Source organism: Eretmochelys imbricata, chromosome 9 (assembly GCF_965152235.1).
Source record: "Eretmochelys imbricata isolate rEreImb1 chromosome 9, rEreImb1.hap1, whole genome shotgun sequence".
NCBI classification, from domain to species: domain Eukaryota; kingdom Metazoa; phylum Chordata; order Testudines; family Cheloniidae; genus Eretmochelys; species Eretmochelys imbricata.
The window spans coordinates 27,328,490-27,343,476 of NC_135580.1; the positions used below are offsets into that span (position 1 = coordinate 27,328,490).

Here is a 14,987-nt window from a genome sequence, read left to right on the forward strand (position 1 = left end):
TTTAGTTGGGGGCTGAAGGTGATGGCTAGTGGAGTTCTGTTACTTTCTTTGTTGGGCCTGTCCTGTAGTAGGTAACTTCTTGGTACTCTTCTGGCTCTGTCAATCTGTTTCTTCACTTCAACAGGTGGGTACTGCAGTTGTAAGAATGCTTGATAGAGATCTTGTAGGTGTTTGTCTCTGTCTGAGGGGTTGGAGCAAATGCGGTTGTATCTTAGAGCTTGGTTGTAGACAATGGATCATGTGGTGTGGTCTGGATGCAAGCTGGAGGCATGAAGGTAAGTATAGCGGTCAGTAGGTTTCTAGTATAGGGTGGTGTTTATGTGACCATCGCTTATTGGCACTGTAGTATCCAGGAAGTGGATCTCTTGTGTGGACTGGTCCAGGCTGAGGTTGATGGTGGGATGGAAATTGTTGAAATCATGGTGGAATTCCTCAAGGACTTCTTTTCCATGGGTCCAGATGAAGATGACGTCATCAATGTAGCGCAAGTAGAGTAGGGGCGTTAGGGGATGAGAGCTGAGGAAGCATTGTTCTAAGTCAGCCCTAAAAATGTTGGCATACTGTGGGCCACAAGTGGAACACAATCTCTACCAGGGGTTGAGGCTGCAGAGGTGGAAGTGACCCAGCAGGTGGCCAATCAGAGGTTAGGGCAGTTGAAGTGGAATGGTGGGGTAAAGTCCGCGGATAACAGGGATGAATGAGCCCAGAGCAGCGGAGGTGCTCCCGACACACGCAGACAGAGGAGGACGCTCAGCTGCTGCTCCCATTCTTGTCTGCTCTTTCCAGGTGAGAATTTTGCGAAGAATGGAACTTTTTACACCACTGTGAGAGTGCCTTTTGCAGAGACCAAAATCACATCACTTGCAAAATTCAAGAGTGTTTGCAGTACTGATTCTAGGTCACATCAGAGGGACGATAGGCAGAAAAAGCATGACATCAAAGAGGAATACCCTAGCATCTTGTAAAATGCATGACATCTGGCAGGTACACATACTTCACATGGAACAGCTTTCCTGAGCTGGGTCTGAAAAACCTCTCTTCATTCAAATTCCTCCTTGAGACTCATTTCTTCTGCAAGGCCTCCAAGAAATCACATCATTAAACTTTCCATCTACTTATGCAATCTATCCAAATTAAGAATAATTTATTGCACCCAATATGCTGTGCACTAGTCTTCATGGAATAACATGATTTATTTTACTCTGGTCTTTCCTCCACTCTCGCACCCTACCATTTTCATCCTTGGCCACCAAGTCATGCCTAAACTTAGTTGGTAAGCTCGCTGGAGCAGGTATTATGGGGTTGTCGTAGTGAGGGGTGCCCAAAGCACTTTTGGGCACTGTTAAAATAATTAGTAAGAAAAAGTTAAGAGACCCATTTTAGTAGAGTAAACGTTTAACAAAAACTAATATTGAAATACTTTTGCTAAATTTTAGGTTAGATCAAGAATTTAATATTCAAAAAGCTACAACCAAAAGGTTTTGTTCATCTCAAGAAGTCAACAAACCTTTGGGATCTATTTCCACAGCCAGTTGAGCAATTCAGCTGGAGCTCATCTAGCCCACATATTTCTAACAAGTCTTCAACTGTGATTATTCTCTAAAAATATTTAGTTCAGACATCTTGCCTTAATCTCTCCTAGAGAGTTTTGGCCAAAGATACAATCACATAATCTGAATATTTCTTCATTATAAACAATTATTAAGGAGGGAGGGACTGGCTGCATAGCTAAAGGGGTTTGGTAATGGGATATGGAACCTTAGGACAGATCAGAAGTGACAGATAGTTGCTAATACATTACAGCTGTTTGGCCGCCTGTGATACTTGAGTTTGGGTATCTCAGTTCAGTTCCCAGCACTAGGGTTCTACATTACAGAACTAACACCGTAACACACACCCTAGTTGGCAACCCCAGCAGACCGGTGAAGGACCGTATGGGTAGGAGAATTAGCAGTCTCTCTCATACCTAGAGATGGCCCTAGCACAGGGATGGGCAAATTACGGCCTATAAGGGCTTTGGATCTGGCCCGTGGCATTGCCACCCCTGTGGCGCTGCAGGCCCCGCGTCGCTGCTGGCAGCGGCTGGCACCACATCCCTGCGGCCCCTGGGGGACAGCGGGGGCAGAGGGCTCCGTGAGCTGCCCTCGCCTCCAGGCGCCGCCCCCCACAGCTCCCATTGCCCGGGAACGGGGAACCAATGAGAGCTTTGGGGGAGGTACCCAAAGGGGAGGGCAGTACACAGAGCTCTCTGCTCCCCCCCGCCACCAAGAGCTACAGGGACGTGGTACCGGCCGCTTCCAGGAGCGGCGCAGGGCAGGCAGGCAGGAAGCCTGCCTTTGCCCCGCTGCACGCCACTACCACCCCAGAGCCGCTCCAGGTAAGTGGCACCAGGCTGGAGCCTGCACCCCAACCCCCGCCACACCCCGTACTGCTTCTGCATCCCAACCCCCTGCTCACCACACCCGCTCCTACACCCCACACTCCCTCCCACACCCCAAACCCCTGCCCCAGCCCTAGATTCATGGCCCTGCCTGCAATTTCCCCACCCAGATGTGGCCCTTGGGCGAAAATGTTTGCCCACCCTGCCCTAGCAGGTGAGGGCTGAGAAATGTTGGTAGGGCAGTGTAGAGAGATTTTCACTGTCCCACATCTGTGCTGTATACATTTTTTGGATAGACAGTGGAGTTCAATCTTAAGGGCTGTCAATCCGACACCCTTTCACAAGAACTACATTGGCACAAAATGGAATTTTTAAAGCTACAATCATACATACCCCTTCTCACTTTTAAAAAAGGTTAGACTTAAATGGACAAAAGTAGAAAAACAAGACATGTCATGCTTAACAGTTTGTTAGATGTTGCAGGGAGTCTTGACATTTACCACTGTTCTTTCTCTAACCCTTTGGAGACACCAGACATATCTGTAGATCCACTTACGTATCTATTTAGCCAATAGTTTGGAAAATGTCAATGTTAGCACAATGGAAATGGAGTGACCCACTGATTTGTACAGCTGCCTAGAGCCATTTTTAGCAGGCTCAAATTGCATGTAAATAGTTGAGACTTCCCACCCTCCCTCAAAGCTTTTAATCCTCCAACAATTCTATTTCTCTCTCTCCCTTTTTTAAATACAAAGTTAGTTATTTGTGAATAAGGGAATATTTTCAGCCTTAACTGTGAATTTCTAGACTTTTGCCTATATAAGCAATATCCTTATTAACTAAAAATGCCTACAGTTCATTGTATGTTGGAGCGTGATTTATTTTTAAAGGAGGACTCTCTACCTGAAGTTTGAGGAGCCTGAGACTATGTTTTGCCCTCTAGAATTAAAGCAAATAAACATGTAATTAGTCAGTATGACTTAGTTTTAATTAAGCTTGTGCTATTTTAATCTTCCTTGATTTACAGAAACTATGCTGGCTGAATGGCTGTTTTACACATGAGAACTTACTCCATTCCTGTGAACTTTTTCCTTCTTAGGATACTGATGGAGTGTGCAAATTACTTACTTACCTGAAATGTTAATGACTATATTAAAAGTCCTTTACTAAAAGCACCCTTTTAATCAAAATAACTTAGAAATCTAAATTATGTTCAAGCATACTATACATCTTGAAACGAATCCTATCCTATTCACATTGGCAGCAAGTATGCAGAACAAAAACACAGATGACATTTCTTTTAAGAAACATTGTACACTTTTCAAAGCTGGGCCTGATTTTGCAAGATGCTGGACACCTCCTACAAGGTCCATGGGAGTTTATGCCACTCAGTACCTCACAGGATTGGGCCCTAAGGTTAAAATGATCAAAGAAGCCTAAAGGAGCTAAGTGCCATTTAAATTTCAATGGGGTTAGGGCATCCTTTAGGATCCTTTAAAAATACCAGACCTCATGGTGCCTAGGGTGGGGGTGGGAGAGTGTATGTTCTCTTGCCAAAACTCTCTGACATCACATCACCAGAGCATTATCTACCGAGCATAATTCAGCTATGTAGTACCACAAACGAATCTAGAAAGGAGCCATTTCTCTTGGTTAACTGCTAGAATAGGCTCCATAACTCTAGCACCCCCCAAACTCTACAGTCCATACCCAAACAAAACACCTACTCTCAAAATCTCTTCCCCACCCCGACATAGAAGAAGTTCATGAATCTGTTTAGGCGGGCTCTGCACTTGCAGATATGACAGCAGGATTGACTCTCGTGACCAAATACCTGTTAAATTGCATTTATGGTGGTTTTTGTTTTTTAAATGAAGCTGCAGCGAACAAACGAAGAGCTGAAAATAGACATTTCTAACCAAGAATTAAATACCAGTGCTGACAGGCAATATCATCATAATGTGGCTTTGATAACAAAATATAAGAGACCAAATTCACCCTTAGTGCAACAACCCAAAGATTTCTTGAGCATGATCTCTCTGCTGCATGCTCTCTCTCTGTTAAGTGTGTTGCAACTCATTTCAGCCTCCTGGAACAGAACATGAAGGTAGTGCATTCACAGAGCTGTGTGACTTTTCAAATAGAAACCAAAACCAACCACAACTTATTTGCAGCCCAGCAGTTAACTCAGACCACCTGATCTTCAAGATGACATGGACTAGTCCAGAATATCCTTCCTTTCCCAATACATCCAGCCACCCTGTGACTTTCAGCACAGGGGAAGTCCAGTGGCACTTCATTACCAGGTTTCTGGAAAGCAGCCCAGTGTTCTGCTACCATTATTCGTCTTGTTTGTGGTGGTGAGAACCTGTTTGCATCCACACCCAGAATCACTCTGCAACAGTAAGACCCTAAATACTTTCCCAGTTCCCACTGCTGGCACAGCTACTCAGTCTTTAAGGGTATGTCTTCACTGCAGAGTTAGCCCAGGCTCTAGTGCAGATGCTACCCCCTAACTCCCTTCCACCCCCAGAGAAAAACCCAGGCTTGAGGATGCTTTAAACTCTGACTAGCATGACTAAGCGTATAGGTTTGAGTTTGGGTTTTAGTACAGGCCAGGCTGGCAACCTGCCTACTTTGCAGTAAAAAATCAAGCTAACCAAGCCTAGGTGCTGTTTGTCCTCCAATCCTATCCCACAATTCCACTTGCACTGCACTTGTTTGTCAAACTGCTCCTTTCTCCTGCACTGAGTTTTAACCCCACATTTATCTGCTCTATTTCTACTGAACTTTCCACAGCATTTGAACATCCAAGAAATCCTCCTGTTCTGCCGGTTGGCCAGAACTTGACACCAGCCTTCTAGTAAAGCTGTGACATGGTATTAGTACGACCCACAAAAGAACTTCCACACACGAGTCCAGGAAGGATGAACAAGTTCTCCCACAACACACTGTAAATGAATTCATAGAGTGGCCCAATGTAATGTACCACTAGGAATCATGGGATATCCTGCTACAAATCCAGCCCAGCACACGGGCTATTTCAGCACCATTGTGGACACAGCCACATGGGTCTGGCACAAGTAGGGCTTTGCAGTGACTCTACTCATGCTAGTTTAGCTTAACTAAACTAACTCTGCAGTGAAGACATATCCTAACACACTAGGCCAAAAGAAGTTGCCCCGTAGCATATTAGGTATTCACAGGGATTGAGAACCGTGTGTATTTTATGCTGATGTGGGTTTTTCCCCGCCCTTTCCATTTTGCAGACAGAAAAGCTAAAGCAAACAGGTTAAGGGCCACAGATATCAACAGTACTGGCACTATTAGTGCCTTGTACTGGCACTATTAGCCAGGATCAGAGCCAATATTAGCAATCAGCTCACTAGACTGACAACATCAGGAGTGTACAAAATCCAATTAAAATTAACAGGCTGTTGCACACTAGAATATGCTTACATAAAGTCCCTTTGATACATTCCATTGTTAACCTTTTGCCAGAATTACACAGTGAAATGCACTGTTGGAGTTAACTAACAGTGGATATGGCTGGAGAAAATTTTATAGGCACCAGCTATGACAACATGAATAGATTAAAATGAAAGTAAAATAGAGGAAAAACAGTATCACTGCTCATCAGCACATTCCCACTGACACGCCTCTCGCTGTCCAGCACAATCATAACACCGCTGGAAATAGAACTGCCACTTAATGCCACAATGACAGGAGAGGTTCACGATTTCAAAAGTAAACGGACACGTTAGGGCTTTATTTACTTTTTAAAATTATTTTTAAGATTTACACCGCCCCATGTTATCATTATCACTTTACAATATGAACACAATAATAATTTTTACAATATTAATGACTCAATGTTAAAGGTGAAAGATTTACTTTTTGAATTTCACTCTGGATAATTAAAGGAAGTCAGTATCACTCACCATCTGACAATCATGCACTAGCACAAGGGTGCAATGTCTGGGTTGCACACCATATCCTACTATACAACTTCCCATTCATTTTGGTTTTGTACTGTGGGTTCAAGCAATACAGAAAACCTTTAACGTTCAAAAATATTGTTTTCATCAGGAAAAAATAGTGAAAAAAATTCTACTGAATGTGGGTCTTTTGAAACTTTTTAAAAATAATATCTAAATGATCAGTTGAAGTCAATCTGTCCCTTTAAATAAAAAAACTAAATTTAGAATTCTGTCCAAAAGACAGATTACATTTCACAAGCTTTCTGTTGTCTCCACATGAAACGTATTTCTGGGAATTCAGTTACATTAAACAAAGCCAAAAAAAAATGTTAAAGCAATTGTTTTCTAACAACAAACCTTCTATGGAAAGTAGGATTCTATCAGAATCTATTGCAATAACTGAAGACACTGCCAACCTGCTGACAGCCCATAAAACCCATGCTTCCAAAAGTAGTAGTTTTCATCTTTCCTTGGAAGGAGTTACAAGAGACAAAAATACAGAGCCAAACAGAGTCATAAAACCATTAGGTTATCTTGGGGGATAAAAGACATCTGTTAAGTTCCAGTAAGTGAGATTCCTTGCAGCATCAGGGCCTGGTCTCAGTTATGATGGAGTAAATATGGAGTAATTCCACTTTATTTGCAATTAGTCTGGATGTACATTGGCATAATTAAGAAGAGAAATTGTCCTACATTATTAAAGCCTTTTGTTTATATTTTTTATTGTGAATGACACTGGGTCAAAATAAAACTGATTTATGCTAGAATACTTTTCAGTCACAAACATGACAACACACTGTTCCAATTTTCCTTTAGAGATTAATATAACAAATTATGTCAAAGTGTTATGACAGGTTTCCTTTAATCCTTTTCCAGCTGCTAAGTAATAACAAACACCATTCCTGTATGTACAACGCAGAATGACAGCATTTAAAAGGGAAAACTACAATGGTTGAAAACCTCAAAATGTGCTATTTTCTGTTTCAAAATATCCTCTGCTGAGAGAAAAAAATCCAACCCAGCACCCCTGCAAAATAAGGGATACAACTACATCAAAATGTTAAAATACCAAGTCTAAATTTTCCAAGACTGACTAGTGATTTTGAGTGTCCAACTTGAGATGTTTGAAAAGGGCCTGGCTTTCAAAAGAGCAGAAACTTAGCATTTTCTGAAAACCAATCTCCTTTCAGAAAGAAAAGGAGTACTTGGTTAGTCTCTAAGGTGCCACAATTTATTTGAGCATGAGCTTTCGTGAGCTACAGCTCACTTCATCGGATGCATACAGTGGAAACTGCAGCAGACATTATATACACACAGAGATCATGAAACAATACCTCCTCCCACCCCACTGTCCTGCTGGTAATAGCTTATCTAAAGTGATCATCAAGTTGGGCCATTTCCAGCACAAATCCAGGTTTTCTCACCCTCCGCCCCCCCACACACAAACTCACTCTCCTGCTGGTAATAGCCCATCCAAAGTGACAACTCTCTTCACAATGTGTATGATAAACAAGGTGGGCCATTTCCTGCACAAATCCAGGTTCTCTCACCCCCTCCAAAAACCACACACACAAACTCACTCTCCTGCTGGAAATAGCTTATCCAAAGTGACCACTCTCCCTACAATGTGCATGGTAATCCAGGTGTCTCAAGTTTCAGGTGTCTCAAGTTGGACACCCTAAATAAGTAGTCGCTTTTGAAAATTTAGACCTATCTTCCAGACTCTGTGACCTTCTGCTTCTTCTGATACTATAGTGCGAATGGATCTCACTAGTGTCTCATAATATGGTGATGACTCCTCAGCACAGATAAAAGCATGAAGAGAAGCTATAGTCCATTCCAAGAGCTTATTTTCAAACACCTTTTAAAAACTTTATATTATTTATTATCCTATTGACAGCTTCCCTCAGCAGTCAGGGCCTGACCATGCAAGATCATGCCCTCCTTATTGGGAGTTTTAGGAGCTCAGTGCCAGAGAAGTCAGGAGTTGAGGGCACTCAGCACTCCTCAGGAGGAGCTCAGCACCTTGCAAGATTCAGTCCTTAATTCAGACAGCCTTCAGATAATACTCTAACAGCAGAAGAGGCGCATTAGTCATACAAAGCTACCCACATTATCACACAGTTACTGAGGTCATTTCAGTGCTGGGTCGCCTTCTGTTGAAACAGCAAAAGCATCATGGTCACAATTGTCTGAGAGGCATGTGCTTTTGGGAACAACCTGAGAACCTGGAGCCACAGGCATTTCACACTGACCAACAAAATAGATGACAATGATACATGGTAATTTTCTGTAACCATTGACTGCACTGTGACTAACTCGTGGTTTCAGTTCATATATGATTGGTAAATCTTTTAGACAGTTCCCGTTCATAAAGTTTCAGTCTTTGAGCCTGGTTTTGATGTCACTGACACCTGTTTTACTCTGGCATCACTCCAATTACTTCATTTATATGCATGAATGTATCATTTTTAAAGTACTGAAGAAGTTATAGGCTCAAATTAATAGAGGTATTTAGGTGTTCTACCAATCAGCATTACCCCATTCAATGTTGCAACAACCTAGCTGATTTTGGAGCCCGCATCTCATTTTGAAAAGGAAGTTAGGAACTTTGGAACCAAACTGCCACTGACCGTCAATGCACTGTTACTGTAGCCATGTTGGTCTCAGGTTATTAGAGAGATAGGGTGGATGAGGTAATATCTTTTACGGGACCAACTTCTGTGGGTGAGAGAGAGAAGCTGTCAAGCTTATACAGAGTACTTCTTTGGGTCAGCCAATTGGATTGTGTCTCCTAAGTGCCTAAATTATTTTTGAAGATGATATTTAGGCTCCAAAATTACTTAGGTGTTGCAATGCTGAGCACCACAACACCCAAATATCATTAAAAAAACTGGACCAAAGTCATTATACAGGTTAAAATAGGTGAAAATGGGAAAATTTATCTGTGCCTTACCTGAAAGTTTCCTTTCTCCGAGTAACAAGGTTCACAGGTCTATGATATTGGGTCTCTGCTCTATGCAGCCACTGAGGCAGACCAGACCTGTTAATCAGTAGCAGGCGAGGTGTTGCTCCACCTCTGAGAAACCTGCCAATTGAGACACTTCCATGGAGTAGGAAATCTCTAACCACTCTATACAAGTAAGGAAAATTAAACATTAAGATCAAACAGAATAATCATCTGGCAGAGCAAGGAATTCAAATGAATAATCCCATATTTTCCCCAATTAACAGCCCATTCAGAGTGGGTTCATCTGTGGATCTTATTACTCCAAGAAAGGAAATTTTCAGGTAAGGCATAGATACATTTTCCTGTTCTTATTTGTAGTGAGGTGAAATGGTTAGCAAGTAATTAGATACCTTCATGAGCAGTTCAGATAGATCAGGGGCAGCCAACCTGTGGCTCCGGAGCCACATGCGGCTCTTCAGAAGTTAATATGCAGCTCCTTGTATAGGCACCAACTCCGGGGCTGGGGCTACAGGTGCCAACCTTCCAATGTGCCAGGGGGTGCTCACTGCTCAATCCCTGGCTCTGGTACAGGCCCTGCCCCCACTCCATCCCTTCCCGCCCCCTCCCCTGAGCCTGCAGTACCTTTGCTTCTCCCCCCCAGAGCCTCCTGCACACCAGGAAACAGCTGATCAGGAGGTGTGGCGAGGAAGGGGGAGGCGCTTATCTGCGGGACTACCAGTGGGTGGAAGGCACTGGGAGCGGGGAGCTGATGGAGGGCTGCTGACGTATTACTGTGGCTCTTTGGCAATGTATATTGGTAAATTCTGGCTCCTTCGCAGGCTCAAGTTGGCCACACCTGAGATAGAGGGACTGTGATACAATGAGATGAGGTTAAGATCCCATGAAGAAACACTACACTTCAGGAGGGTGTTGAAGAAAGGTTGCTTTGAAAAACTGCTTGACATCTGGGTAAGATTAAATCCACCTCTTGCTTGCTGCACTAAGGATGCCAGACAATGTAGCAACTTCACCTTTGGGTGCCTGAACTGCCAAACCTAGTCTCAGTCCACCTTGAAGAAATCTGAGAATCTGTTGTACTGCTGCAGATGAAAGGATGAGACTCTTGTCCTGGCACCAATGGGTAAACCTCAACCAAGCCCTGATACACTGAGTTAGTAGAGTTCTTTCTGGAAGCTAAACGAGTAGATATTACATCTTTTGAACCTCCTCTTTGGCTTAACAGGCGCCATGCAAGTGCCAGGCACCTAGGCTCAGACTGCATGGATTGTGATGCATGACTGGCCCTTGTAGTAGAAGATCCCTTCTGGATGGAAAGCAGATGGGAGGTCTGTGTGTCACGTTGAGGAAATCAGAGAACCAAGGTCTCCTTGGCCAGAATGAGGCTACCAGAATCACCAGTGCTTCTTCTTGCCTAATCTTCTGTAGTGTTCTGGTAAGAAGATGAAAGGGAGGAAAGGCATGTCTGAGTACCTTTGGCCACCTTTGCAACAGAACACATTAAACTGGGATATGGAGAGAGGCACCTTTCAAATCTATTGACGCCATTAAGTCAATATTTATTGATGGTAGAACAAGATGGAGTAAAACCTGTGTTCCTGCTGTAGAGAAGGGACAGGCTCTATTGCTCCTATTCGTAGGAGATCTAGGACGGCTGCTTGTAGATCCCATCTTTTCTGAGGATCCTTTGACTCAGGAGATGGGATATACCTGAGTCCTGGGTATCTGAAAAGATCAAAGAGTAATCCCCTCTGCACTTCTGAAGAAGACCACCATCAGTTTCTGCTCCACCCCGGACTGAGCTGATGGCGGGTCTTGTGGATTGCTTTGAAGAGGCTGGGGTTTGAGTGGAAATTTCACCTCCGCTCTCTTGTGGTCCCCTGCATCTGTTCTATTTTTCTCTGATGCAGCTGAGTCACTTCCTGATAGGCTTTCTACACTGGCTAGCATGAAAGGACCGCCCTGGTTTGGAGTAAAGTTCTTCATCTCCCCTATACTGCTTGTTGGGGACTACAGCATATCTTGATCTTTTTCCAGTGAATCCACTATCAGTTTTTTCATGGGGTTACTGGATAGCTTGCCCCTTGAGAATCTTGAATGAGCTAAAGGCTGTTTAGCCTTTACTCTAACTTCCAGACCCAGTGCCTCCTGCGTCAGCATGCTACCACACTGTAGCCCACAGACCTAGCTGAGTACAGCGAGCGTTCAGGGAGGCATCAGATACAAATGCATCAGCTAAGGACTGCTTTTTCAAGAGATGTGCCCAGATTAAAGGCTTTTTTATACTTTAGCAGTACTGTACCAGATTGTCATCCCAGGCCAGCATCGCTCTAGCAAAACAAGTAGATGCAGCTAACGGCAGCTGATGCGGCTTTAAATCTTTTCCTTGTTGCCAATTCAGTTCTCCTATCGGTGAAGTCCTTTGGCAATAGGTCTCCCTCTGTGGAAATGGTTGTCTCCTTGAATAGAGAACAGGCTGCATCAACCTTAGCCAGAGAGACCCAATCTGTTGTAGAAGGGAGGGCGGGGTTCGGCCCATTTTATTAGGATCTCTTTACTCTGGATCCCTGTCAGTAGCACCCTGCCACTTGCAGCAGCCACAGTTGGGAAGGGCTGAGCAATTGCTTCTCCATACAAGTAGCTGGGGCTACAAATACAGGCTCCAGCAGCTGGGAGGGAAGTTTCCATGGCCCTTTGATGTGCTTCACCCAAACTCCCAACACAGAGAGAGCGGGGACCACTGCCTGTGATGGGCTCAGAGGATTTTGGTCTGAGGAGCTGTCACTGCTTCATTGGAGTTCTCATGCTTGGGGAGAGAGGCTGTAGGGAAACTCTATTCCCTGCCTGAGCACTTGAGAGGGGCCTGGGTCTCTGCAGAATAGGCACAGATCTCCATGCAGGCACTCACTCAGTCAGTGGGGAGGTGCAGACAACAGTCTCTGACTTTCCCTCTCTAGCCTTCTCCACCTTGCTGCACTCTACATGGATGAGCAGAGAGGGTAGAGTGCCCTGGAGACTATGGGAAGAGAAGGGAATCCCCTCTGCTGATAAAGGTAGATCTTGAGAGCTTGGTGATTTTAAGCTAATTGACTTCTTTATTTACTCTGCAGAAGAGCTGGTTGCCTGCCAGCACCTGTGAAGGTGGAAGAAAACTAGCAAGCTTTTCTGAGGTGGAGCCTTCCCTTCCCTGCCACAGACTGACAGCTCTGGTCTAGCTCCAAGGCTGCACAGAGCAGAGACCGAATGTCCTGGATCTGTGGACACCATTATGAATTAAGATAGATTCCTTGCACTGCTACTAGCTCATGCACCAGTCCTCTCATGAAGTCTGGCATCTGACCAGAGACACTAACTAGATTCCTCTCAAAAGCTACATTAGGTCTACAACCATCCAGAAATATCAAATGAGATCCATGAAATCATACAGTGTCTTCTGATTAAAATAAAATAAACGTTTTAAATTGAGAGGGAGAAAACAGGCTTCCCTGGAGAAGTGAAAGCCTTGTGTGCTCCAATGACAGTGGGAACGACGCTCACAGGACTTTTAACTCATGGTAGGGCCACCCAAGCTGGACAGGTCAAAGGGCAGAAATAGATTAAATGCAGTTCATGCGTCTCCAGACCAACAGTCTATCCTAGTAAAAAAAAAGTTAAGTTATAGAAGCACAACAATGTAACCATTCTGGCAAATGGCTGGCTAGCCTGAGATGGTGGCCCTGTTTGGGCTCTGAGTGACATCTGATGGTGCAGGAAGGATTCAGAGTCAGAGAAAATAAAGTGAATATGAGACTAAAAATACAACACAGAGTTCGGAGGGATACTGACAACAGGAAAAAGAAAAAGGAATTCTTACCTAGACTGCCTAACATTTTCAATTTTAAGAGCCTGTTTTCAATTGCTTATAAAATTTTACTAATCTTCAACCATTCCCTTGCCAGATATGACATTTTTGCACAGTTTCACCAAAAACAATGTAGCTCCTTCTCAGAACGAGGTGAGGGGAAAACACACAGTTTTACAAGTTAAAAAACCTCTTACAACTGTTTCATTAAGACACCCTAGAGCCACCATATTTTGGAGCTGTGGCAGGAGGGTCACGGTGACAGTCACGTGATGACAAATCTGGACAGATTTTCCCAGAGACAGTAAAAGGCCAAGTTATAAGCCTCTAAAATTACTTCGCACAGCTGCTAGAGCTGTGCAGGTGCTAGGCACAGGAACCGAGAAGAGGGAGATTGTCTTTCCTGCGCTCTCAATGCTGGCACCCAGGAGAAGAGGAAGCAGCCTAACTGCAACTCAGAGGCATGTGGAGAAGGTAGAAGGCAGGAAGCAGAGACAGGTTCAAAAGGGCAACAAGGCAGTGGCAGGGAGTGGGGGAATGACAGAAAAATTAGAGGGATAGAAACAGACAAGTTAAAAGGGAGAAACAGTGCAGAGACAGGATACAAGGGGGCACATGCTAGGAGCACAGGCAGAGGGGGCAGGTAGGGTGGAAAGGGAAAGAAGGGTCTGTGACCACTAGATCATACTCCCCCCTTCCAGAATTTGGAATAGTCAACTTTTCTGAGTCAACATTAATCTGCTGTCTAGCAAATACCTGTGAAACCCACTGTCAAAGTTTTGCCTCAGCCACCTCTACTGCTGGTCCACACAGAGAACAACCACCTGCTACTGCTATCAGTTACTCCACAGGTCAAGTGGCAGAGGTCTGTGTTGTGGATTTAAAGGCTTCAACCCTGCTGATGACCCATGTAAGGCTTGGTATGATTCCACATGACAGAATTTCTATTTTTTTCAATTTGTTTTTTTAAAAACCTAGGAAAATATACACAGAAACTATGTTAAAAGAACATTGAGGTTGCAAAGCACCAAAAAGTGAGGATATGTCAGAGTTAAGGTTACCTGTGAAACCTTAATTTGAACCCACGCTATTCTCTTGCACATATGCATTATGATAGTCTTTAATTAATGAGCACATACCATTTTTCCTTCAAGACCCTTACCTCTTTCAGTGCACAGAAAGGACGGTGCTCAGATAATCAGTCAGGTGTGCGTAGTGAAGGAAACAGCTGTCCACAGGACCCTGCCTCACTGCAGAAGTTGGAAGCGTATAGTGAATGAGGCAAGAGGACTGCAGGAAAAGAGGATAGTCTCATGGTTAAGGAAGGTGAATGCTGCCCTGGAGAACTGGATTCTATCCCTGTCTCTGCCACAGAGTTTCTATGTGATGCTGGTGAAGTCCCGTAAACCAAAATTTTTTTAGGTGGCCACTAACTGAATGTTACTTATTTTGTAAGTGCCCAACTTGAGACGTGGGGTCAGATTTGCAAAAGCGCTGAATACTTACAACTGCAACCAAAATCTATGTGAGCTGTGCACTGAACATAAAATGCTATAGAAATGTTAGAGTAAAATCAGTCCCTAGGCATCTCAAGTTCAGCACCCAAAATTAGTAGTCACTTGACAATTTTGGCTTTAATCTGTTTCTCAGTTACTCTTTGGTAAAACAGGGTAATATCACTTCCTATTTCATAGGAGTGTTGTGAAGATAAGATAATTAATGGTTGTGAAAAATTCTAATGTTACAGTAATGGACACTCATAGAAAGCCCATGAGGAAATTAGTAATTCCGTACTCAGAGCAAGGTTTGGATGCTGTG

General features: G+C 43.8%; 1 protein-coding gene across 1 annotated transcript in view; it reads right to left on the reverse strand.

Moving 5' to 3' along the window:
* MED12L (mediator complex subunit 12L) overlaps positions 1 to 14,987 on the reverse strand; it is a 326,616-nt gene that overhangs the window by 178,415 nt on the left and 133,214 nt on the right. The gene's annotated exons all lie outside the window — the stretch shown is intronic.